The 26833-nt window shown below is 38.2% G+C and overlaps 1 long non-coding RNA gene across 1 annotated transcript in view; it reads right to left on the reverse strand.

Moving 5' to 3' along the window:
* Positions 1–16001: 16001 nt before the first annotated feature.
* Positions 16002–26833, reverse strand: part of LOC108642419 — a 17932-nt gene continuing 7100 nt past the window's right edge. Inside the window, exons 2-3 of the long non-coding RNA XR_001922585.1 lie at positions 18170–18405; positions 16002–16057 (exon numbers count right to left, since the gene is read on the reverse strand). This is a non-coding gene — a long non-coding RNA (uncharacterized LOC108642419). The remainder of the gene's footprint in view (positions 16058–18169; positions 18406–26833) is intronic.

The following is a 26833-nucleotide window of genomic DNA, read 5'->3' on the forward strand; positions in this document are numbered from 1 at the left end:
TGTTCACACTTGGAGAGAAACACAAGTTTCCTTTTGTCTAATACTTTCCTTACTTTTCTGTAAAAGTGATGGTAGATCAGTAATATACTCCTCTCTATGTGAGAACAAAGAAAACATTAAAAAAATAATTTGCAAATATGCTGAGAATGTGTTCATTCTCCATTATTAAACAGTTCAAGGGCAGATTCAGCTGAGCTTTAAATGTAATAAAGAAATGATTTCAAAGCAACACTATGAGCCTCATATAGTAATTGAGAGTAGAAAAACAAGGGTGATAAAAGTGTCCTGTGTTATTGATGTTAGAGTTCATATATGATGCATTTCTGTGACGGGATTATCAGAGCACTGATGACAATGTGTACTTACTTATCAAACTAAACAAGGTGTCTCAAAAAGGAGAAATATTAAATTATGTGCTATCAGCCAGCTATACCATTCAGCAACACTTTGTGTATGTAGTATCTACTCCATACATCTGTATTTCTACACGTGACCCTCACTAAACTAGTCTCTCTACAGTATTTGCACAAAGAAGAAAATCCTTTGATCTTACAAGAGAAGTTTCAAAATGGACCCATCTTAGGTATAAATTAAATTGCATTTAAAAAAGAAAGAAATAGTCTTGTGCAGGTTATCAGCCTTTCTCCTGCAATACTTATTCTCCCTTCTTGTCACAGATTTGTTTTATTTTGCTACAGCAATACATTATTACAACTTAAAATTCACATTCACCTGAAGAAAGCTGTGACATGCCTACCAAAAGAGACATACACTGCTTAACCTAAATTGACCCTTTTTTCCTTCTATTCTAATAGATCTTTTTTCTTTTTGTCACTCAAAATGAGTGTCTGATGTATGAGCATAAATTGTTAAAAGCAGTTTTAGGTAAAGGAAGAGAGAGTGAAGTGGAGTTTTCTCACAAAAGCCAACCTCAATTTATGTCAAAGAGGGTTAAAAGACCTTGGGATTAAAGCAATAAACTTGCTGCTGTCAAAGCTAAAACCCGCTAACAATTTAGTGCCAAACGCATGTTGTTCAATATCATTTCATATTATATTATGTCACAAGTAGGTGACAGTTCCACATCAGACTGACAGGGCTGATTTACTCTGAAGAATTCATCGACATTTTGCAGAGTCAAAGCTGACTTCATTTTGTTTGGATGCAGGGTGGGAAATCTCTCCCTGCTTGGGTTGGAATATTTGGCTGAATAACACGGAACACCCTGGGCCAGAGCAGAGGGGTCTGAGAGCCCAGCTCTGGACACAAGGTTCCCTTTCCCATGGCACAGGGACCTCAGGCACAACCCCAGTTGAGGGATCCCAGCCTTCTCTTGCCCTAAACAACCCAGATCCCTGCTGCCCTTTGTGCACTTCCACTTTTTGATGTGGTTCCCCCTCCTGCAATTTTTAAACTATCCAACTGTCCTGCTCAATATTTTGATAATATTTTTCTATCTGAATTCAAGCTTTTATGCTTCTCCAAAATATACCTATTGTAAAGGGCTGAAATAAAAGACCATGTTAAGAAAATACTACTGGTACCTGCTTATATTTTAAGCAGGGAGCAATAATAATTATTTTGCCAGGATTTTCTTTAGATTCCAAGGTCACATGTGAGGAGACCATTCTTAGGTCAGTGGCAAAAATACCATTTCTTTATATCAAGGTGTCTTTTGCAAGATATTCCCAGGTGGTATTTTTATTATGGGTTCCAATTCAAGTTTCTCCCAGGTCGCTGAGACAACTCTGAATAAACATAGTCCTCCTTTTTGTCTTAGGAAAATCTAATTGATCCGAATTCTCTGTTAAGGTTTCAAAGCTTTTTCAAAAAGGGTGCCTCTTCCCCAAAATCCAGTGTATTGTTCTACAGTTATCTTAGTCCCCATGTGATGATTATTTCCTTTTGTTTTTGGCTATTGCTATAGATCTGGAATTACAACTCAGCTCCTGAGGCTGAGGAACCAGTTTTTCTCTGAATCAAATAGTGCTGTGCTACATTTAAAGCAGTCTTGTTATATGTGGAAACAGGAATATCCCTCCCTCCCTTCTTTTTGTTTCTTTTTTAATTATGAAACAAACTTTCAGTTACCACAGGTTGTTCTTACCTTTATTTCTGAAAAAAAAATCTAGCAGCATTTGGGGTCTTTTAAACACACATATCACTATTTCCTCCATCTAAATACAGGAGTGGGTACATTAGTGCCTGGCCATTAACTTCTGTAAACCACTTAGTGATTCTTCTGTGAGATTCTTTGGGCAATGTTTGCTGTTCATTCAGGAAAACATTATATGCAACAGCACATTGCATGTAAAATGGTCCCATCATCCAACACTGGTTTGTTTTTGCTGGCCATCTGCTGAACAACTCTCAGGCAGCAAAGGGGTTACCTTGTCTATTATGCAAAACCATTGCCAGGGAGAAGAACTTCCAGTGAATTGTAAGAAAGATTAGTGGATGGTTAATCTTATTTGACATTTAAAACACTTGGAGGTAAATTCAGTGCTCACCTGCCCTAGAGTGTAGCACAGCATGAATACACTTCTACATATCTATTCCTGTTTAAACTAGCAGCTCTAAAGGCTGGAGGATATACCTGGTATAGAGGGATATTTGGGGAAAAGGGGAAAAATGAACAGGTGAACACACACTCTGGCTTTAAACCTTCACAGTTTTCTCATATTGAAACACAAATTTTACTTTTTTTGGATTATCATCTCATCCTGACACAGACATACTCCTGCTAACTTACAGATTCTGCTAGTAGGATCAAATTCTAATACATTTTGTATATTAATATTTCCATGCTCCCTTTTCTGCTGCCCCATCAGTTATGAACATGACAAATACACACATGTACACAAAGTGCAAAGCCTAAGGTGTCCTGGGATCCAGTAAGAACTGTAAAGAAGACTAAGGACATATCTGCAGCTGTTTCCTCATGGAGTGACCCTCAAACCCACTGTGGTGCACACAAAAGTAAAACCATCAAGGATCCAATGAATTGCAGCTGAAGAAAAGGGATGAACACAGAGCTGTGACACAGCTTTTGCTTTCTGCTGTGAGGGGCACAGGAGTGGCAACGACACAAGGGGTGTGTGCTGAGGCACCCAGTCCCTTTTGCTGAGCTCCAGCTGAACATGCTCTCGCCTTAAGTCCTCTGTGACTCTAAGACAGGGATCAAAATGAATTGTCATGTCTCTTTTAAAAGGGAAATACTACAACCTCTCTCCCTAGACAGGCTGTGACCTTTCAATTTAGGCTATCAGTTTACTCAGTGCTTGCTCTGTGGTTCATGATTAACTTGAAAGAGTTAGATCACTCTCTCTCCAGGTCCTCAAGAAGGAACTTCTGTTGACTGTTAGAAATCCCTCTTGCAATAAAAGTGCACATAGTATGGCTGTATAAGCTATCTTTCAAAGTTACTTCAGTATCAATTCTTATCCAAAAGCTCCTAAAAATATTTCTACTCCTTTTTTTTTTCTTTAGGATAATATTTATGAGAAGTCAAAGTGAAAAATAGACACCTGGTTATTAATAAAAAAAACTCTCCTTAAAAAGGGTCTCAGAGCTCTCAGACATTAATTAAACATTCTTATGTAGTTCATGAAAGATGTGTTTCAATTCTAAATATAAAAGGTAAACTGAGTTCAAGAGATAGTTACTCACCCATTCCTGCTGAGCCACTGGCAGAGCCACAGAAACCTTCTCCCTCCTCCTATAACTGTGGTTGTGCAGCTGCCCCAGCATGTTCTAGAAAACAGAGCAGTAAGTTTCATAAATATTTTTTGTTCAAAGTTCACCTGTAGACTTTCTCTATTTCTTTCTTGAAAAAAAATACATCAGCAGTTTTCTTAGTCTTGTCTAGGAGGTACCCTGGGAGATGGGATGGATTGAGGAGCAAACACTGGACTGAAGAGTTGCATGTCCTGCTGCCACTGCAAGTGACTGCTCAGGCCAGTAACATGGGGATTCTTTTTGTTATTTATTATTATCCACACCTCTGTACCTAAAACCTGCTTGCTGGGGGCAAGTAGGTTCTTTCAAATATTTTTTTAGTTATCCACAGCTGTACGTTTCCCTTCATCTAGCGATGAATGTCAGGCAATGATGGGAAAATCCCTCCCTTACTCCAACATATGTATGTTCCAAACAGAACTAATAGCAAAAATTTCAAAATACTCCCCCAAATAAATTTTACACACTCAAACGATCAAACAGTTTATGTTACTTTCCAATGCAGTAGCAGCTTAAGCTTAGTGAAACAAAATCAAATAGATTTGATTACATTATTTATACTTCACCTTTCCACTAGGGAAAGGTGGAAATACAGAGGTGAGCCAAATGCAGAAGTATTTAAATAGCTAAAGCAAACTGGAAGTTTTTAAGAACAAAGACTGAGACTGTCACAAATAAGTAGATGTAACCTTACAAAGATGTATCACAGGATCTTTAGCTCTCAGGACCTTACAGTTTCTCACTGACATTACAAGTCTGGCCTACAGCTCACCTCACTGTAGTAACACCTGACACAATTACTCACACTGCACTATTTGCTTTGTTTTAAGTTCAAGTGAAATCTCTTTTTATCACTCTGGACAAGCCTTTGACACCCCCTCAGCTGTGGTCTGTCATCAAGAGATGCTCAGCACCCTAATTCATCCCTTTAGCCCCCTGTTTTCTCAAGGAAAAGGTAAAGTGAAGCTTTTCAGCTCAACTGGCCCTACTTCTTTTGTTTTCCAGAGCCTTTAAAATTCTTCTTATAATCTGGAAGTCATCTGGGAATAAAAGTGTGCCATCTGAGGTGTCTGTATGTCCCCAGATGGGGGGACAGGGAGGGATCAAAGGTGGTGTCACCTGAGGTATCACATTCTCTAAAGAAGAAAAACTGCACACTGAACAAAGATGTTGGCCATAGACCACAAACCTGGAATAAAGGAGGCATCAGTCCTCTATAACAGAAAACAGATGAATTGCAGAGTTTGCTGGGATTCAGGGACAGGAAAGTTCACCTAAAATGACCTTGAGGATTAAACCCCATTTTAAGCACTGCAGTGGTCAGCACAGTATTTGCATTTTTAATTTATTCTTTCAAATGAAGTATCTTCATGACTAATCCTTCATTTAGAAAAAGGAATAGGTGTTATTCAATGACATGACACACCTGAAAAGCAATACTTTCACAGTGTTTGCATTTCCATATAAAATTTCAGAGGCTCAAGAAATTACTTTATGCATTTGGAGTGTTACTATTGTCCTCACTTTTAAGTTTTTCTTTTTATAATAACAGCCATCTACCGCTATTACTGTAGCTTCTTGTCCAGATCTCCCTTTGGAGACTTTCTGACTACTTAACACCATTTTTCAATTTCTCTACTTATGCATATACATCTTCAGTCAAGATATGAGAATTTGCTAATGGACTGCAACTTTTTTTCCAAGATTCCCATGTGTAGAATTTTACAAAGGCTGATCCAAAGTCTAAACTCTGCTTGCCAATGTCTTATGCTAGGAATATGCCTGTGACAGTCCATCCCAGAATTATGCTAACATTTTGAAATATAAATTTAATTTGAGTACAAAAGAGAGCAAAAAGTATCATATTATATATTTAAAATAAGATTAAGGTGTACACACTGTCGAATGGACAAAAAAACCTGGTGTGTAATAAAACGTGGCTCCCTCCTGCACTATGTACATTTTTAGCTGCAGATTGAAGAATAAATGGCAGTGGTTAGAAAATGGAAAACATGTAGGCAGGCACGCCTATCTCCTGTTCCTGAGGTCACACCACTTTGCATTTTACCCACAACAAAGCACATAATGCATCCATTTGGCTTTTTTCTTTCATCGAAGTAACTCTGTGACACTCTCTAGTGGAAGGCAGACACACACCACCTCAGCCACGCTCTGTGCACCCAACAGGCACGGGGAAGCAACACCACAGGAAGGGAAACTGGCTGAAACGGAGCTTGGGCACTGTTGCATGTGTTTTGCTGCACTCTTATTTTTTAACACCACAACCAAAACACTTACAGACAGGTCCCTTCTGTTTGAAGCCCAGAGGATAACGTGGTACTGAAGCATAAATAAAGAGTGCCACTAGCAAGGAGTAACTGGCAGCAGACAAAGCCCAAGCCAGCAAACTGTCACGATTGCTCTAGAGGGTTTATAAGCTTTATCAAATCTGTGCTAGCTAATTCACTTGCAGAAGTGTACTGATAACACTGCTGCTTTTTTTTCTCTTGCTTTTATTATAAACAGAAAGATAGACAGGTCCTAAGGACAGATCCTTTTCACAGCTCTACTCTCTTCTGCCAGCAATGCCCTTCTACTTCGCACAGATTACCAGGTTAAACTAGGGATGTGTTTGAGTCAGGAGCATTTATTGCAATAAAACCCAATATATTTCCAAAACAAAGCTTGCCCCTCCCTTCTAACACTTACATTGTGGTTGGAAGCAACATTTTAAAAAAAAATATACAGATCCAATCTGGTGTTCCTTGTCTCATTGAATATGCAAGTGGTTGTTTTTCACCACTCCCAATAAACATACTGAAGTTATCATTTCTGTGGACAGAGGAATTTTTATTTATATATACATATATATATGTATATATTTCAGGGTGGAGCATTTGGCTGCTTTCCCTGCTCCCCCTCCAAGTTTAGATGCAGTTTTTTGCATATTGTTGTACCGACACTACTTTATCAACAGCTATTGTTAAACAACAACTGCTATTAATCTAAATGACATAAATTAATACCACCTGCTGTAAGTGCAGAGGAAGTTTGGTTTATACTTTTAACTGCAGCTTTTGAAGTATCCAGGACAGGATGCAGGTAGATCCATAGATCTCTGTAATTTTCTCACTTCATACATGTAACTGCTCAAAATTATGCCTTTGGGGTGGAAAGATTTACAAAAGGGATGCCCAGCTTTGAGCTTGTTGCCTTGCACAGTCATTCTGGCTGCACTTCTCCATGTCTGGTGCTTCATTTCTGAAGGCTTCCTCAAAGCCTCCTGGTGATCCTCCCCAGGAGCTCCATGCACAGCAGCCTGTGGGAAAAATGACAAAACACTGGAAAATTATGCCAAATAATAAACAAACCAACCCCATGGTTTTTGGTTTTTTTTCAAACATGTTTCCACAAATAACTGAGAAAGCACACTTGCTAATTTACTACATGTTTGTCTTTATGGAGTATTTTTAAAATAAAATATTTCACTCCCTCCTGCCTCTTCTTAATTTGTCCTGTCATTCAATTTCTGTAACTAATTTGAGGAGAATTCTCTAATGTTTCACCGCCCTGCCAAAGCATAGTTTTTGCTTGAATGTAATACAGAACTATTTTAATTGCAGGGAACATTAAAAATCCACCCCATAATGTGGGATTATTCCTCGTGCTAATTCTAGAAGCCCAAACTTTAGACGTGACTGAATTCAGATTCCTGTTTCACACAAACACAAAGGGAAAAATTCTGCCTGAACTCCCTTCAACTCTGACATTCATAAAGTATGCCTATGTTAAGCTTTAAACAAGATTTGGGTCAATATATTTTTCTGAGGAAAGCTCACTAAACAACAATTTTGAAGTCAACTATCATGACACACGAACAAAGCCTCCAGAGATCTCAACGTTGTGCACCTCTCTGGGTCAGTTGGTTTCCAAACCAGAGTGACTGGAAAGAAAGATCCTCTTCCAGGGGATTCAGAACAGGATCTGAATGTAGGTGCTCCCAGTTATTTCCCATAGGAGCTCCTTTTTCTCTTGACTACAGGTGATGCTGAGGGAGACTAGAAACCTATTCATATGTGAGAGTAGGGATCTACAACAAAAAAAACCTTTCCATAATTGTACGGGGTAGAAGTGTTGCCAGTTTACAAACTGGAAGCACAAGGATCATCAGGAAGTGTCTTTCAGGAATTTAAATGTAGTGATATTGTACCTGAAAAAAAACCAATAAAGGATGCCAGGATCTGCCTTTGCAAGACACAAATTCAGTACAGTGGTCTGAAGGCAGAGGTGCTGTCACAGGGTGATCACATCACATCACTAAGCAGAACTAAGCTTTAGCACTTTAAAAATTCAAACCTGAAGATATTTTAAGTTACTTATTTCAGGTGCACATGTAAGAAGCATTTAGGACATTACCTTCACTTGGAGTTTTCTTCCCAAAGCCTCTAAAGCATTTAATATTTTCAGAAGATATGAAGGTTTTTCAGAGATAATATGCTTGCTATAACCAACTACATGTACTATGGAAATTCCAGAAAATAAGAACAAATGTGCTAATTTATAGTTAAAAGGATGATATTCTGTTTTTCTAACAGCAAGAAACTGAAAATATGATTCCAAAAGTCTGATATTCTGCATGACCAAACACACTGTCACCTAAACTGCTGATTATTTTACCTGTAAGAAAAATATCTCTAATTTTCTCTGCTGGAAAATCATCAAGATTTAAGTGCTGTAAAGAATATAATAAAACTTATACAGTACTTTTCACACTATAATGTCTCATGACTTTTACATACAATGAAATATTAAATTGCAAAACATTAATGAATAACTAGTAGAAGAGACAGTTTAGCACTTCCAATGCTGAAATTTAGAATTTCTAATAACTGAAGATGACAAGATGCACAATTGAAAAGAGGAATAATAGAAGACTAAAAATAGATGCCTTGAAACTGCACTGTAGTTAGCTACAATAACACACAGACTGTGATCTTAAGCAACTGCTCAACAAGCCTTGACACAGTGAGAAAGGGAAATATCCAAAAAGTAGTTACACTTTCCAAAAATTAGTTCAGTGTCTGTTTGGTCCAGAATACCATTACATGAAGCAAGATAAGAAGTTAAAAAAAGACTGTTTGTTGTTTCAAAACCCAGTGCTAATTAAATAAGATAGGAAAAACAATCAAAAATAGGAGATTTAAACCCTAGCATTACTCCTGGAGTTGTACACATCCAAGGCCTTTTCAAGAGCTTCTCTCACAGAACTCCTCCATTAAAAGTTGTCAGGGAGACAGAAAAGAGAAAATTAAAATTCCAGTCAACTTAGTGGAGTATCAAAGGTTGGGGTATTTTACATATGACTTCGCAAAAATTAGGTCTACAATTTACCTTTCATTCTGAATTTTGGCTGTTTGTTGAACATCAAGACAGTCATGAAAAGGAATAAAAAAAAAAGGGAACCAAATATCTGCTCAGATATCTTCTCATTTTGATCCCACCTCAAAGAAGAAATTCTACCTCACTCTCATATTTATAACTCAGTGCACAAGACCAAAAATACCTGCAGTAACCAAAGATGTATGATTACAGAAAATTCTAACATGGATGTGGCTGATACTAAGACAGACACCTGTAAAACTTCTAAATCTGACTATAGAAGATCTTACAGAGCTATAACATAACATGGCATTTTTAATATAAATCTAAGGAATTCCACTGCTATTGGAAATTAAAATTTTTAAGCACATTTAAGCAGTTCAGGTGATCTCTGTACAAAGAAAGAAGGAGATGGCAGCAGGAGTGAATATCTGCAGATGCCTTCATGAGTAAAAGATCCAAGAGAGCCCAGGTACAAGCCAGCCAGGCTAAGCAGAGGGAGTGTCACCAGAGATTTCTGGTTTGAGCAGTCAAAGTGCAGTGGTGAGTGTGGACTCCCAAGTGAAATCTGTCAGACACAGGATTTGAATTACGATAGATCTTGAAGGGAGAGCATTGTTTACTTCTCAGATAATCTGGGAGATCATTCTTTCACAGACACCCACCCAAAGTAGATAACCAAGAATTCCCCAGCGTTCTCCCACAAACAATAACTCTGTGTACAGGGAAATACACCCACAGACAGCACACAAAAAAACTTGATGCCTCCTTCTCACATGCTTTTCTACTCTGTTCAAAGCTGCACTGTTCAAGTGAAGAGTATTTCCTTTAAACTTATGTGTAATAAAGAGAACTCATTGAATTTAATGTGAATCTTTCTGAGTTAAGAACCAAAAATACTCACTTGATAGGCCATCTGGGAACGCTTCCCAAATCCAAATTTAGGGTCCAGTAACAAGTCCTACATACAGCCTTTGTGTGTGAACACTTACTCCTCCTGCACTGAATTTCCCTGAACTGGAGCCAATATGACTCTGCACATGGAGGGAGCTACGTGGGGGACCAGAAACCTGGCACTGCTCAATGACCCAACCACTCTGCTTCACACCTTTTCTCTGCACAGACTCTTCATCCACTATTGGGGATGTTCATCTGCTCTAAACTGTGGGGGGCAGGAGGTTTGTGTGTGTTAAGAACTTCCTTTAAAAAAACATCAAAGCTGAAAACCTTATGGTTTGAGGATTTGTTGAAAAATAAAATTTGGCTGCTAAAGTAAGGGCTATTAAAAAGATAAAAAGCAATCAATGTAGCATTTGTTTCCCATTCCACTACTATATCAACTGTCAAACACTCTTGGAAGTGAAAATAAGAAGTATTTAATTTTTCTGTTTGCTTAGGAATAAAGCATCTTTGCATCAACTTCAAAAATATTGTCAAAAATCACTAGGAATAATGCAGAAGTAATTTAATTGCAGGGGAAGAGTCCTTTCAGGGTGTACCAAGCTTAAGTCTTGACAAACTGAGACTTAACCAAGTTTTTTCATCTTCCTGAAGAAGAAAATTGTTTTGAATTGTGTACACATGAAGTAGTTTCTCTCCTCAGTGCAAGTCCCAAGTGTGTTTAATAGTTTTGCTAAATATGATTGAAAGAAAACCATGCCTGAGGGAAATGATCCTTTGCTGGATATGTATAAGGGTTGAAGCAGTTGGTCAATGAGTGACCATAGCATATGAATCTAAAACTAATCTCAAAGAGCCTGAGGGCACCCAAAGCTAACCTAGTCAAGTAGTCATTTTTTCATGTGCTTTGAGCTAAATACCATGTCTATAAAAGACTCCTTATACACCTAAAAGCATTTGGTTTTTCTCACATTAAAAAAGTTTTAAACAATGTATGATAGTGGGTGCATAACAGCAAACTAAAAATAATTATATAGTAGAACGGGCAGTCTCTTAGTTGTCACTAAAATGAGACATTTCTGAAGGCTGTTGAGAAAAAAATTGCCATGAGGCTAGTTCAGACCTTAAATCTGTCCCACATCATCTCAGACTCAGAACATCTGGGGAGAGTGCCCCCTCAGAACATCTGGGAAGGTTGTGGCCCTGAGTCACTACACTGAGCCCATGGGTCCAGCTCAAATCATCTCCACAAACCACACCCTTGCTCTGGACCTTGATCCTCTTGTCTCAAGCAAGAGAGGTAGGCAAGGGGCTGCTGCCCTCTTCTCTCAGCAGTGCAGGCATCCTCTCTTTGAATTTGCATCATGCCACTTTAAAATATAAACCAATCTTTACAAAACTAGAGAAAACTGTAATAAAAGTTTCCTCCAATAATAAAATAATCTATATTACCTAAAACCTTAGGAAATGTACAGAACTGATTTTCTGAGTAAACTATGGCAATGAACAAGCCCAGCTGCATTTCACAATAAAGCTGCACGAGGCAGAAGAACTGCTCTGTGAACGAGGGCAAGGGATGGGGTGAGGAAATCACTGAAAAATATTAAGTCCCTTGAGCACCACGGGATGTGCAATTTTCATCGTGCTTCGAGACGTGCTTGTGTGGCCTTGTTGCTTCTATTGATCACCGTAGGTCTTTCCTAATAGAGTTACAAGGCATTTTCAGTTGCAGACTTAGAAACCTGTGGGAAATGGGATCCAATCATCTGGCTGCTGTGCTCCAGTAAGGCCAGCTCTGTCTTGTTGCTACTGCTCTGTTGGGCTTTAAACACAATACCAGCACATCTATGGCTGTGAAGCAGAGAGCAGGGATTGTGCAGTACAGGTTATGAATTTCTGTGAAGAAAGAACTGAATATTTCTGGTCATTTACAAAGTTCAGCTAATTTTCTTATTATTTTTCTTTGTTATGAAACTACATGTCTGATTTCCAACAGGGTTTTGAGCGCAGGAAGAAAGTGGGAACCATTAAGAGGTATTTTATGCTCTTTCAGCACCCCAATAGGCATAGTAATGAATGAACAGAGAGCATTTTGTAATGTTATGCTGAGGCAGAAAATATTGGAAATACTCACAGAAATCTCAGTGAAAATAAACATTACTTTAAGCAAGAAAACCAAGGCACAGGGAATCTCAGTAAAAAAATCTGTATTTTGGGTTCTTACTTGGATCAAAATAAACAAAAGACATTTGTGTTTTGCTTATCAGATCTGGAATAAAAGATAATTAAAAAAGAAGGGGAAACTTGTACATTAAAAAAATTTCTACTGAAAATGTTGCATGAAGAAGTGACCTGGCACAGCCTAGGACTCAGAAACTTAAGACTGAAATAAAATACAATCCACTTTCCTCACATAATATTAGCAATGGCAATCTAAGATGTTTATCTATTAAAAAAAATGTCAAGGTAAAATTCAAGGCAAGGTCTATCCAGCCAAGGAAGGAGTCCTAGAGGTTCAGGAGAGTCAGCTCAGGACTTCCAACACAGAGCAGCATAGCTGGGTTGCAAATGTGGGAGAAGGAAAAAGGATTCTGTTGCATGCACAAATATCTTCATAAACTGCCTGATATTAAAAAAGAAAAAAAAAAACAACAAAAAAACAAAAAACCGAAAACAAAACAAAACCACAAAACAAGATGTTTTATGGAAGAATTTATCTTCTCAAAAAGAACACATCAGTGGCCACGAGGACTAAATAAAGGTTCATCACTGAAGAGCAGTAAAGTGGGTTTGCTCCCCCCTTGTTTCTGTGCTGGCCCCTCCTGCAACATGCATCTTTCATCACATCAGTGTGACAGCTCTGAGATTAGTGGTACCCTGAAAAGCTAAAACAGTTCCATGTTTGATTTGATAGTCAAGATTTCCTTACCCTTACAGTTTAGCCATAAATATATCCATCATGGTCAGGAGGTCCTTCCCAGGAAACACACAATGCAGGCACATTTATATGCCTATAAGCTGAAAAGTGCACTTGATTGCACCACTGTAACTAAATGATTACACTGGCTTTGGTGAAGTTCACCAAGATGTGAGGAAACAGTTTCTGTGGTTCACGTTCCCCTCTACAAGACAGCATCTAAAGAGACTGTGTGAGCAAGAGAGTGTGTGGGGGGGAAAAAAGCACCACTTAAAACTGAATGAACACAGCACAGAAGTACATATGAACTTTTAACAGCCCAAAGAGGATGACATGGTCCATGAAGACCTGCCCTCATAACCTCAGGAAATACAAATCAATCTGTGTTTCATCATTTGAAACTTGAACTTCTAGCTAGTAGCTCTGTGCTCTTCCCCCTGCCTTCTTCAAAAACTCCTCCTTGAGCTGATTTACACTATTTGCTTCTACTGCTGACTTCGGCAGTTTGTTCCAGACTGTATTTCAACTACCCCTTGTGTAAAACTGTTCTGTCTGAATATATCGGAGTCCCTAAATTCTGGTACACATATTGGAGTGGTTACAGAAGTAATTTTACTGTGGCTGGCAGCTGGCCTAACTCGTGCTCTGATCTCTCCTCCCCTCCCTCAACCCAACAGTTAATACTTCGCCATCAAAGTCAGGGCTGCTACAAAGAGAGGCTGCTCCAGCCAAGTGCCCAGGGGGACAGTGCTTGAACTTGTCACATCCTGGCAGGACACTGTGGCCAGAGCAGCCTTCCTAACCTTTAGAAGGAGACCAAAGTAGGGAAGAGCAAAGAGTAAGCAAATAGAGAGGAGCAGGACTCTACATCTTACTGTGTTGAACAATTTGATCCTATTCACAGACCCTTTATCTGCTTTTCACAAATGTTTTCATAAGTGTTGATTAAAAACAAAACTGTTCATAGATCTAAAATATATTAATATTTAAAATAAATTTTAATGTAGATATTTGTGGAAACTGAACTTTGTTCATTTTTTTTTCATTTTGGACGAAAAAGAGGATTAAATTTATTGGAGTCTCAACTGCAGCTGTAGGCTGGCAATCAAGTGGCTGTAAAGAAGTGGGAGAGTGAATAGCAGCCTCCAGATCTTGAATAAATTGTCAGCTGATCTTAAACAGGAAGTACAGGATTCTTAATTTTGACTTCTGAGGATCTGCATTTTCTAAAAGATGATTATTTGCAAGTGTCTTTTTAAATCCACTTTTGTGCATGAACTAAGGTTAGCAAAGAGGCAGATAATCCATCAAGTGTGCCATAACTTTTAAATGAAAGTGACATATTTTTCCCAGTCAGAACAACTTTCATCAGGAATATTTTTGGAAATTTAGAAAATCTCTTTGATGTCAAAAAACTGTTCTCACATTCTTTTGAAGCAGACAAAAGGTCAATGTTAATTGCAATATGTTGTAAATCATATAGATTACTTTCAAGAAAATATTTAAGGGAGATATCTTATATGTGACATTCATTCTTCAGCCAGCCAGACATGGATGATGTTTAATTTATAAAGATTTAAAAGGATGGAAGTCTTTTGCAAAATACAGAATTTAATGAAATTCTTCTGTTTTGTTACCAATTCACAGATATCATCGCTTCTTATTTATGGAGAAAAGTGTATTAATCATCCCATGCAGAGTTGCAAATTCAGCAGAAACATAAATTATCAGCCCTAAACCTCATATTCTTCCAAAGGATCCATAAAGCTAAAATTTTGAATAGCTTGGAAAGAACAAATGGACAAGAAAAGATAATGCATCTTTTGAAACACAAACCTGCAAAGATGTTATGCTCAATTACTCTGACAAAAGATTTGGAAACCAACAATATCCCTGTGGAATACCACTGCTAAACTGGAATGCTAAATCAAAAGCTCAAAGTTAAGCAAGAATAATATACCATAAGCCACATTAAATGTGTGTCATCCTTAAAGCTAGAGTCCACTTGGGTATTTATGAAATAACTATTTCTACTTTCAGGGGGTGGGGGAGAGAGGGGGGAAGAGTTCAGATTAGTAAAATATTAGTAGAACTAATATTAGTAGTAAAATATTAGTAGAAATAATATTAGTAGTAAAATATTAGATGTCACATGGAGGAATAGTGGGACTGGGCAGGATGCATCCCCCACTGCAAGTCCTCTAGTAACCAGCCAGAGAGTTCACAGGTTGTTTTACAATCTAAACAAAGCTTCAATGACAACAAAAAACCTGACTAGAACCTAAGGCAGGGAAGGAGTTGCTTGGAAGGGATTTAGAAGGAGCTATGACAGCTATGGAGGCCAACAGAAGGCTGCTGTGTACAACCAAGGACTTCCAGCAAGCCACTGGAGAAAGGTGCTGCAGGAACCTCAGCGATGCCATGTTGCGATGGAAGACGTGCTTGTTTTATTTTCAAGGAATGCTTTCAGCCAAGATGCAAAAGGAGCAGGGTTTGCACGAACAAAAAGCTTCCATCCTCCAGAAGAAACAAGGATGCAGCCAGACACCTACTGTGGGATCAGGGCAGGGGAGCTGTGGGGAGAGATGTTTTCCAGGCAGCTGATGTTTGGGAAGCTGCTGCATTTGGGACACATCTATCCCGACACTGATGTTGAGTAACAAGGAACGGAATGTGGGCTGTTTCTGAGGGACAGGAATGACGTTGCCAAAAATGCACTAAGAATACAAGTCCAATTTAGGCCAGTCAGTTCTTATTAGCTTCACTGAGACGGCAAGTCCATAATTTTGGCTGCACAGAGAAAAGGGATCATCGTTTTGAACCACAGGCCTGACATGCAGAGCTGCTGCACACGCAGCCGGGGAGGGCCTTGGTACACAGTAGGTGGGTACTGGATATCTTGAGTTCCTGTACTAGGACATAAGTGATAGGGTTACATAAAAGTAAAAAAAAACCTAGGAAAATTTAGGTGAATTGTGTTATAATTCTAGTGTACCTGCTCTGGATGTTTCCCCTGAATATCCAGGGTCTGTGCCCTAGATAACAGGGGTGCTGCAGGATCAGCTCTGCTACACTCCTTGTTCTCCAGACAGATATGCCAGTCAGCATGGGATCGTTACTCACCTGGAAAAGGATGAATTTGTTGATTGATGTTAAAGGCTGATAGGGAAGTTGAAAGGACAACAAACAAGGAGAAATACAGAGCACACAACTGTGGTTTTAAAGTTAATGGATTTTTCCCATCAGGTAATGCTGCATATGAAATAATAATGGTGCTAACTAAAACATTAGTTACTACTTGATGATGACACTTTACATCTTTCTGTAAACCTCTTATTGACACTAGTAGAATCTCCTGTGAATAAGAGAGAATAATGTCCTACATCAATATCTGGTATATGTAATGTGTTTATATAATCCAGTCCTCTTCACAGAATTAATTTGATCTGTCTGGTTTGGATCTTGTACTGCTGGTTACCCGTGCTCCCCGTGTGCTTTTATTTCTTGAAGATGCAGCTTGTTCTGTTTTTTTGGCATCTTGGCTGCCTATTGAATGTGGGTAAAAGCACAGACTTGATGGAAGTCTACTGACAATCACTGTTGCTGAACCAGAGCTGTGTTCGTGTGGGATACAAACAACAGCCACTCATCCTTCAATTTGTGAACACCAAATTGACAGGTAGCTCTTAGAGAAGTTTCACTTCTAAATTATTAAATAAAAGAGAAAGAAAGAGGGGAAAAAAAAGCTAAGAAATTAGCGACAGTTACTGAATTACTCCATTGAACAATATTGATTGACAAATTCAGTCCTAAAAATCAGAATTAAAATTAACTGCATTTACCACATCAGTCAGTCACATTGCAGAGTTTGAAAGTATGGCATGAAAGATGAACAAATGCTGTGAAAGATAAAAGTAAAATGCAATTATAATATAAAAAATATTTGCAAATTATATTTTATACAGGAGTAACACATCCTCACAAGTTGGAAAACTTTGCATTACCAGGAGGGAGTAATTGCTTATCTTAAAAATTTTTCAAAAAGTTCTAATGCAAGGGATATAGCTATCAATCAAAATCAAATTAAAAGGGTTTATGGCAAATGAATCAAAGCAGTACAATTTTATTTTTCTGAAGAGATTTATTTACATAGTGAGATTAAAAATGTCTCAGATTTATGCACTCACTCTAGAAACATGAATTTCCTAGCTTTGAAACCTTTAATGCAATAACCTTTACCCTGGTTTGAGATAAGCCTACATCAGCACTTATGAAGTAAGGTCTTTCTAGCTGTTTGGTCCAGTATAATAAACCATCTTCCTCCTTCTGCATTAAATGATAACATATATTCCTTTAAAGCCCTCTTCCTTTAATCCAGAATTTTCATTCTGTTTTCCTCCTCTTCCATAGTTCTACCTCCAGATCTAGAGGAATTCCAGGAAACTTTCCTGAGAGATTCCTCTAAGAAAACCAAGAATATTTCTCTAGAAACACATTTAGGATTAAAATGCTTGTTTGGAATAAAATCAGTTGTAGCACCTCCTGGGATTACACTGGAGACTTAAAAGATCCACAGCTTTACTTTCTCTGCTGATGCACCACAGGGTGCACCCATCCAAGGAAGATTGCTATACCAAAGGAAAAACCTGTGCTACTTATGCACACATGGAGTAACACAAGCACAGAGAAGCACATTTTCTTTGCTGGCTACTGTCATTAAGATCGTCCTCCTGGATTTAATTATTTAACACACCAAAATATCAATCCTAAGTAGCCATCTGATCTACCACCTACCTTTCAATTCACTTCACTTTTCCCAGATTTTGACCCACAAACACTGTCAGTTTCCCCTTAGGAGTACCCATAGAAGTTTTATTTCTTACCAGCCTTCAAAGGCTCATATTTGTTGTTCCTTGTTTTTTTTTATAAAGTGTGCTGCCAATAACATGCAAAGAGAGTAAATACAGCTAGATCAGAGTATTACAGAAAGGACTCATGGAATATTGCCACACATTTTTAAAATTGTACAGCTGCCCAGGACTGGTAAGCTGCTGAGCTGTGCTCAGTGTTCTTCTACAAATAAAATAGATGTCCAAAGCACAGAAAGAGCACCTTATTATTCATGGTGCATCTTAAGCACTGTGGCAGTTTCCCTCTGAAAAACCTGAGAGGAGGAATTATTAGCAGGGCACTGAAGGGACATGCTCAGTTAGTTAACAAACAAGGCACACTTACTTCGTTAGGCTGTGCCATACATGGATACCTGCTTCCTGCGTCTCCATAATCACAGTGACAAGGAGCAGGACTTCTTCTGCTTGCTATGAAGCTTTCTGGATCATTGGAGATGATTTTCAGAGCCGTGCTGCACAGATTCTGCCAATTTGTGTTCAGGCTCTTTTACAGGCTGGAACAAGTAGCTGAACAAGCACCTGGCACAAGAGGCGAGTCCGAGTGCCCAGGCTGGACAGTACCTATGGCAAAGTACAAGTAATCAATAACCAAACTCCTTAGAATTTATAATTGTACCAGACAAGCAAACCAAGTAACCAACACCACTGACACAATGGTGGTCAGGGGAGAGCTGAGCTCATTCAAAACCTGCCAGAGGTTTATTCTTTGATCCTTTCTTTAATTTTCTTGCTCATCCTATTTTGTCTCCTCTCACACAAAGTAAATTCTTGTGACGTACCAAAAAAAAAAAAAAAGGTGTTGTGTAACACAGGTGCCTGACTACAGCCTCAGGCACCATGCAGCTGTCCGGGCGGGGTATGTGGTCCCTGTCTCATTCTCATTGACCCTTTTTATCCAGGGCAATGGAGTATCAGGGACAACCAGCAGCAGCACTCTGCTCTTAGGTGCTCTTTTCCTGTGCAGCTCCCAGGTCATGAGCCCTGGGCTCGTGCAGAGCTGATGGGCTGTGCACAAATGTCATACGTGCCAAACACGCTGTGCAAATCTGCTGCTCTTGGGTGGGGACAGCACAGCTGTACTCCACCAGCTCAGCTTTACTTCTAAGGATGAACAACAAAGGGCTGGTGCTTCCAGTGTATACTGGATTTTGAAAGTGCTGATGAGCTGTCCTTAACATTTGCAGGTATTGCAGGAGGTGCTTTGTATGAAACAATGATCTAATGAATGCACAACAAGCTATTCTGCAACAGGTGAACAGGGTGTGGCAATACCTTGAGATCAAAAGAAGGTAAATGGCCCAGTTAGCAATAAAGATTGACCACTACAGTCCAAATAATTCAATTTAAAATACTGCAAATCTACTACTGCAGCATATAATATCATCATGACCGCATCTATTCTAACCCACTGATGACCTCGGGGAATTTTCAAGAATATTAGTTCCATTTTCTGTCCTTTCATCCCTAATGTATACAGGCAGACTTAGCTTTGTCTACAACAAGAGAAGCCATTATGTCTTAAGAAAAAAAAAAGCCGCTCCCATTATCTGAATGCCAAATTTCATATAATCAATTCACCAATATCCCACACCAGCCTTTCAGCTGAGCTGAATGAGATGGGCTCAGATCTCTAAAATTACCAGGATAGAAGCAACATTTTTGTCAACTGCAACATGAAACCATAGCAAGAAAAACACAGCCGACATGCTAAAATATGAAAAACTGCCATTATATTTAAGGTGTTTCTAAGAAAGAATATTACATTTATTATTGTGAATAAATTTACAGATTTACTATCCATCAGGCATTAAGCTTTATTTTTCTGTATAAAATAAATATAGCTGGAGTATAAGATTATGACTTCACTATTATTTCGTAAAACCATTTAATTTAAACAGAGATGCCTATTCACCTGATACCATAAAACTGAAAACAGAACCATCAAATTATTGTACAAAACAAGCACGTTGTACATGAAGACAACATAGGTAGACTTGTGAAACTGCTGGGTTTTATCACTGTTTAATGATTTGTTGCACTATTTATAGGATAAACAATAAATCTTACATGATTCATCATATTAGCCAATAAATCATGAGACAAATCATTAGGCAGAGTGATAAAATCAAGTGTTTTAGAAATAAGTTAATCTATGATGCCAATGTCTAATCTAAACAGTTGCTTAAAAACCCTATTTACTAATCATTTTTACATAAAGAAAGACTGATGATTATGTAGATTAAACGTGTACTTATTCCTATAATCACATGTTCTGTGCTGGTCTGTTTAGAAAGAAAGAAAAAGATTAAAAAAATCCACCGGAAAAAAAGTAACATGATTTTCATTGTATTTGTATATTTACTGAGGGCTGTGTGCACCCCTTTTGAGTCTGCCTTTGATTCCAGGGAAGAAATGGTTAATTAAAGCATGCTGCAAGGTTGCTGGACAGATATTATCTTCAGCTATGAATCCCACAATATCTTAATTAACAATTTCATTAAGATGTGATGGCTGGTTCTAATGCTTCTTCATTCTTCAGTCTGAATATAACCCTGTAGACTTTCTCATTTGTGACAACTGTGTTTATAGCTTCTCTACCCATAGAGCTTCATGGCACTTTGAATTATGCTCAAGAGTATATGGGCATCACGTCACATTTGTGTGCCTGATATCATACATGACTAGCTGCGCTCCAGCCAGGGTCCTTAATGTACATTCTACAGATGGACTACCCTCTGAATGCTTAGCCAGATATTAAGTTAAATCTTTTTGGAGTCAAGCTTGTTTCACATCAGTTATACAAACATATTGGTTCCTTTAAAAGGACAAATGCACTGAGAATAAGACAGGGAATCTAGGTCGGAAATCTAGGAAAATCATTTTAAATTTTAGTTTGGCCTTTAAATGTGAAAATCTCTTCCTTTGGGAATTATTGTTATCTATAGAGGGTTTGTTTTCATTTACTTAATCCCAAAGAGAAGTAGGTGAGCAATATTTATCAAGAAGTAGGTAAGCAGCATAGTTGGCTTAACATGAAAGAAACATAAACAGCAAGGCAACCCCCTTCCCTCTCAGTTTCTGTTTTGTTTTAAAATGCAACAAATCTGAAAAGATAGTGACAAACCAACATGATATTTTTCCAGCACAGGATTTTTCCTCAAAAAAGAAAAAAAAATGTGAACATTTGTATGCCACTGCCTATTCCCATCTATTTATCACACTGGGACTGTGTCATACCTACTGTAACTTCTCGATACGGCTAATCTGGAGAGCAAGGTATTTTCCTCTAACTGAAGGAATATGTTTGAGTGAAAAAAAAAAAAAAGGGCATCTGTAATTAGGGCTGTGACCAACTGTTTACCTGTCACACAGAGCTGGGTGAACAAACCCCTCCAGCTCACCAAGTACTCTGGGGAATGGAAAAGGAGGGGCAAGCCTGGCACTGGGAGGGGGGCTGTGTCAGAGAGGCTGAAGGGAGCAGAGGGGATATTTTTGGGTTTGTTGTTTTCCTGCTTTTTATCTCAATCCATACAGCATGTTTTGTAAAAGATGTCTGAGAGAAAACTGGAGAAGTGATAGCAATTTATGCAGTACAGGCAGAGATTGTTCTTTTGCATTTTTGTTTGGTTTATAATGTGCAGGCATCCCATACATGTAAAATGTAATAACCAGGGGCACACCAGAATCACATGCCTTGTTATTCTTTTAGAACCTGCTTATCTTTTGCTTCACTTTTTTCTGATGACACTTAAGGTCAGATTTTTAAAGGCACTTAGATGCCTCATTTTATTGAAATCAATGGGAGCTAGGTGCTTAAACATCTTCGGTGAACTAGCCCTTTAGTATTTATTAACAATGCCTCAGATGAGGGTACATCCCAGAAAACATAATAATTGCCTGCCTTTATTAACTGTGCTGTGTCAAGATAAGATAGAATCAAGTCCTCAGACTCATCTTCTCTCAATGATTTCCTAAATGAGATCAGTTCCCACTTACATCCTGAATGACCAAGGGTGACTAAATCAGAGCAATGAAGTATGTTTACGTCCTTGAAACTCAAATCATCTTGCAGACACTTCTCCCAGTGTTGCTGATTCGTATATTATCAAGTTTCAAAATGTTTAGTGTTTTTTTTTCAGCACTCAGTTGTAATCATTTTAACTACAAGAGAATATTTCCTTTTTATCTTCAGGTAAAGATGAAGCTTTTCCCCCCAACCCACCTTTAGGAGCTTAGACTCTCACATGTGAACTACAGAACTTCAGAGAGAGTAGGATTATTTCCTTGTATTTTTGCCCTGAAACTTTTAGTCTTGTGGATTCACATATACCTTGTTCATCAATGTATCTCACAAAACAGGAGGATCTCCAAGTCAGCCATGAAAATACATCTCTCATCTTTGCAGAGAAAAATTAAGAAGTCAGGAACTAAACGTTTCTAATAGAAACTTCTGGATTACTAGTAAGGAAGAAATAAGGAAGAGAAAGGGAGGGACTGTTTTCCTGACAGACTTTCAGTGTTAATGGAGAACCTTTTCAACCACTAGAAAGGGCTTTGGATGAAGCCCCGAGCTGAACTTCCTAAGGCTCAAGCTCAGACATTCCAGCATTTCCCCTGGAAAGGCAGATTTCCATCAGTACTCATTTCTACCTTCTGCTTAACTAGGGACACCCTCAGTTACTGTATTCTTGGTGTTAACCTTTTTCCATTTTTGTCTCCTACAAGCACAGCAGTCACATGTTCTCCTCCGGAAAATCTCTACTGAGTGTTATGTATCTTATGTGCCAACCAGGAGGTGTCCATGCTTTCAAGAGAAAGACATACCTGTGCCTTTAAAGTCATTCTAATATATTTTTTTGCTGCTGTGATTCTCTTTTTCATTGCTGTCTCTCTATTTTCTACTCTCCTCTTTTCTCTGAATATTTTTGTCTCCAGTTTCCTTCCATTTTTCCATATTTTTCCTTCTTCTATTCATTTCTCTCCAGCTCTCCCCGCATCTTTCTCTCCCCTCTGATCACTTTCAATTCTGCTTTTTATTTTCTCTGCTGAAAACTAGTTGATCAACATTAAACACAGCAAGCACCAGTCACCACAGGTAACACAGGTATCAAAATTTTAAGTCACTATGCCCAATCCACGTTTAAAGCCATTTGAAAACATGTCCGATTAAAAACTCTGAGGGTTTCTATTCTCTCCTCAGGCATCTTCTAATTCTACTTTCTGCTATCCCCATGCACTCTTTTCTTCTTACAAGGCAGATGCCAGAGGGAAGAGATATAAGCTGACAGTAGTACCCAATACAACAGACTGACCAGATAGTTTCATTTTACAATCAGAAATGATGGCTTGACCCACAGAGTCTTTTCTCATTCCCTCCTCTCCTCCCAGCCCAGTTGGTGTCCTACAAAGAAACACTCAGATATGGCAACAGCTCTGTACCTTTCCCTTGTTTTTCTTTTTAATCCTCCCCGTAGTGAGGGATCAGGAGACCACCACTCTGGGCAGTGGGCATTAGATGCTAGTGCACCATGAGATGTGTTTAAACCATTACCATTTGTCAGAACAGTGAAAGATTTGAGTTCAGGCTTAACTAACTGCAAGAGATCCTCTCAACTTCTCACACTATTTCCCTCTAACCACCATCAAAAAAACCAGCCACATTTTGGAGGTGTTTTATGCTAGTTTTTAACCTAATTTTCTTTTCTCTTTGCTGATCATCAGCTGATTTATTGGAAGCCTCACTCAACACCTGAGATACACAACACACAGGGATTATTTTTTAATCTCTCCAGAAGTGCTAGGGAGAAGACTGAATTCGTGTTGCATTTCTGCAGAAGCAGGCGACTCCTGGCCACGCCACCTCTCCAGGGTAACTGCTTCTAAAGCCTGCTAAATCAATTTTAACACTCTGCTGTTTAATAACAGCATAAAGCACAGCCCTTGCGTGGATTTAATTAGAGCCATGCAATCGACATAAAGCGCAAAGAACGGTGCTACATTGAGAGAAACCCACTCATTATCTCAATAAATTCCAGACTGACTGGACAGGCGCTTCTCAAAAATTAAATTTTTGAGGCATTATGATCAGTGGAACTACCCCAACAGTCACTCACAGATAAAACTGTAATATTTCAAGTACCTCCCCTACGCACAATGTCTGTTGACGTCAGCAGACACCCTGTGTCCATTTACATGCAGGGCCAGGGCTATTTCATACAACAGCACTGAAATGCCTTTTTCCTATCACTATTCAACACAGATGTTTTCAAAGCGATAATCAGGTCGTGTGAGAACTGCATGGCTACAAAACTGAGTAGCACTGAAACTGTATTCCTGTAAGTTTTTCGTATATCTAGATTTTAGAGTCAGGGATTAAGAGGTTCTTATCTAAAGACATCCAAAATTATTTCTAAAGTAGTACTGCAAAAACATTTTACAGTGAATTACTTTTTAAAACATATTTTAAACAGAAACACATCACCATATTTTCTGTGGGCTTGAAAGCTTATGTTAAGTTTCCAAATAAGTCAATTCTATAAAGATAACATCTTTCCTTTAAAAAAAAGTGTTGCAAGCTAATACAGTACATAACAAATAAGCTTTAATTAAAATTTAAATTGAAATCTGTATTGGCTAATCACTCCTGAAGAGGAAATATTTTAAGACAAGGTTTTCAAAAGCTCTCTGGTCAAATGTTTCAGTGCTTAGTACCTATAATTAGGGTAAAAAATGTCAAACTCTTCTGTTCATGAAAGTATAAGTAAAATTTACTAAAGTGCTTGCTGTCCATCTGTTCCTACTGTGACATTTACAACGGAATTTCTACACAAGCTTAGCACCCAAAACGCTGAAGTCCTCTGGGAATCTGGATGTGTTTTGACAAACAGTAGCTTAGCCCAGGTACAATCTCTGCTGTTTTAAAATCTAGTTCCAGCTGCAGATGATGGACTATGCTGCAAATCTGCCCTGTAACCATCAGCACCACAGTGCCATGTTTCTTTTCTTTCACACAGTGGTTCTGAGGGATAAGGTAGTGCACATAATACATGCATTAGTACAAAAAAATCATATTTTTTTTGTTTAATTCACATACAACTTATTTTCTGATTACCTTATTACATATCTGACAACTGTTCTGTGTACAGCCACTCAAATCACTTAGGCCACATGTGAAAGTAAGCTCCAGATGAAGACTGAGTGAAAACCCTCCCCAGAGATCAGTGTGCAGTCAGATTTGCTGACCCATTAGCCTGTTCATTACTGATGGAGGTAAATAGCTGTAAGAATATTAACAATGAGACCTGAGGCAGCCATAAAGCTCTACCTAAGGTGATTTGAGATATCACCTATACTTTTAACCCATTATAAATAAATCAATAAAAGCCAAAGTCAGCAAAGTGAATACATATCATACTTAAATCTAATTAAAGGTTAGTTCTGTACAGATCTCCAGCAGTCTTCAGTAGGGATAAGTTCATCTTCCAGTCATGATCTCCCTGCACATATCAACACTACATACTACTGAAAGCACACTGCTGACTTCCAAAATGGTCTCTGAGAGATAACGACTCTTTTTATTGTGTTTTGATTCATATTTTATAATAAAGTAACTTTTAAAGTTCCCCAAACAGGCCATTATGTTTTCCTAATAACAAAAAAATCTGCATGGTCTTTAAAAAAAAATAAAAATCTTTTCATAAGCCAACATTTACATTTTCTATTGAAAAAGTGCTACTGCAATAAAGTGGTTTATGTAAATATATTAAAAAAAAAAAGCTGTCAAAACCTGCATGAGTTGTTTAAGCACTAGAAATGAAAACCAGCAACAATGAAGATGTGCTGCCTTCGTATTTGGCCACGTGCCACCACTCTAAAGAGGAGTCCATCTAGAACATGCACTGCATTACCCTGTTGAGTGAGGTATCAGCTTTTTTTTCCCCCCTCCCCAAAGGAAAATATTTTTTGACATGCAACTCATCTACAGCCACTTCACACAGCTTTTCTTTCATTTGCATCCTCATTAGGAAAATGCAGTTTTATAGAACAGAATGTGGAAGTGGCTCAGCACAGAGTGAAAACAGGGAACCCCACATCCGAGGTGCTAATCCAAACGGAGCTGACAGCGGATAGAACGCGAGATCCGTGATTGGCAATTCAAGCAACACTAAGTGAAATATGAGCAGCAACATCACATCACAAATCATTGAAACAAAGGGACTCAACCTTTTTCAGGTTAACTTAATAGGGGCTGGACAAAACAAGAATGGACACTTTATAGGAAAAGAAATATAAAGCAAATTTTTCTAAACACTTCAACCATTCTGGGAATAATATTTGGGGGGATAATGCTTTAACTATGATTTTATTGAAGAAATAATACATTTTGACTCATCCCAATGCTTTGATTTTATTGTTAGAAAATCTCCAGGTTTGTAAGTGAACAATGCCAAGTTTTAAACATATTGTAACGGAGTCAATTTTCAAACCAGTTCCAGAGAGCCACAAATGTAGAAATCATTAACAAATAATGGGCTTTCTGTGCATGATGATTTTTTATTTATGTATTGCACCTCATTTTGTAAAACATTCCTCAGTCACTAAAAAGCACAGAAATAGGCAATGCAAACAGTTGTTCCACCAGACATCATAAGTTTGGATGAAGCTTCCAAAGTAAGAGAGTGGCTGCATCATTTTTGTTAGCTGCCGATGTAAGTTTTTTAAAAATATTTTGAAATATGGGACAAATGAAAATAAAATAGATCAGATAATATGGTGCCTGTAACAACCTAGCTCAGATTAGTCTTAGATTCTGTTGTACTTCAGAAAAGTTCTTGCACAACTTCAATGATAACGAAAACGAACGCATTCCAGAGGTTTTTAAAGGCACCACAGAAGAGGCAGCACCAAGTAAATATAAAAGATGTGCGCTGCTTCTTCAGCTTGCTTTTTAGAAAATCACATTCTAACTCAATGCCTTTTCCATACCTTA

The sequence above is a fragment of the Manacus vitellinus genome, unplaced genomic scaffold, assembly GCF_001715985.3.
Source record: "Manacus vitellinus isolate BGI_N305 unplaced genomic scaffold, ASM171598v3 scaffold_10_pilon, whole genome shotgun sequence".
NCBI lineage: Eukaryota > Metazoa > Chordata > Aves > Passeriformes > Pipridae > Manacus > Manacus vitellinus.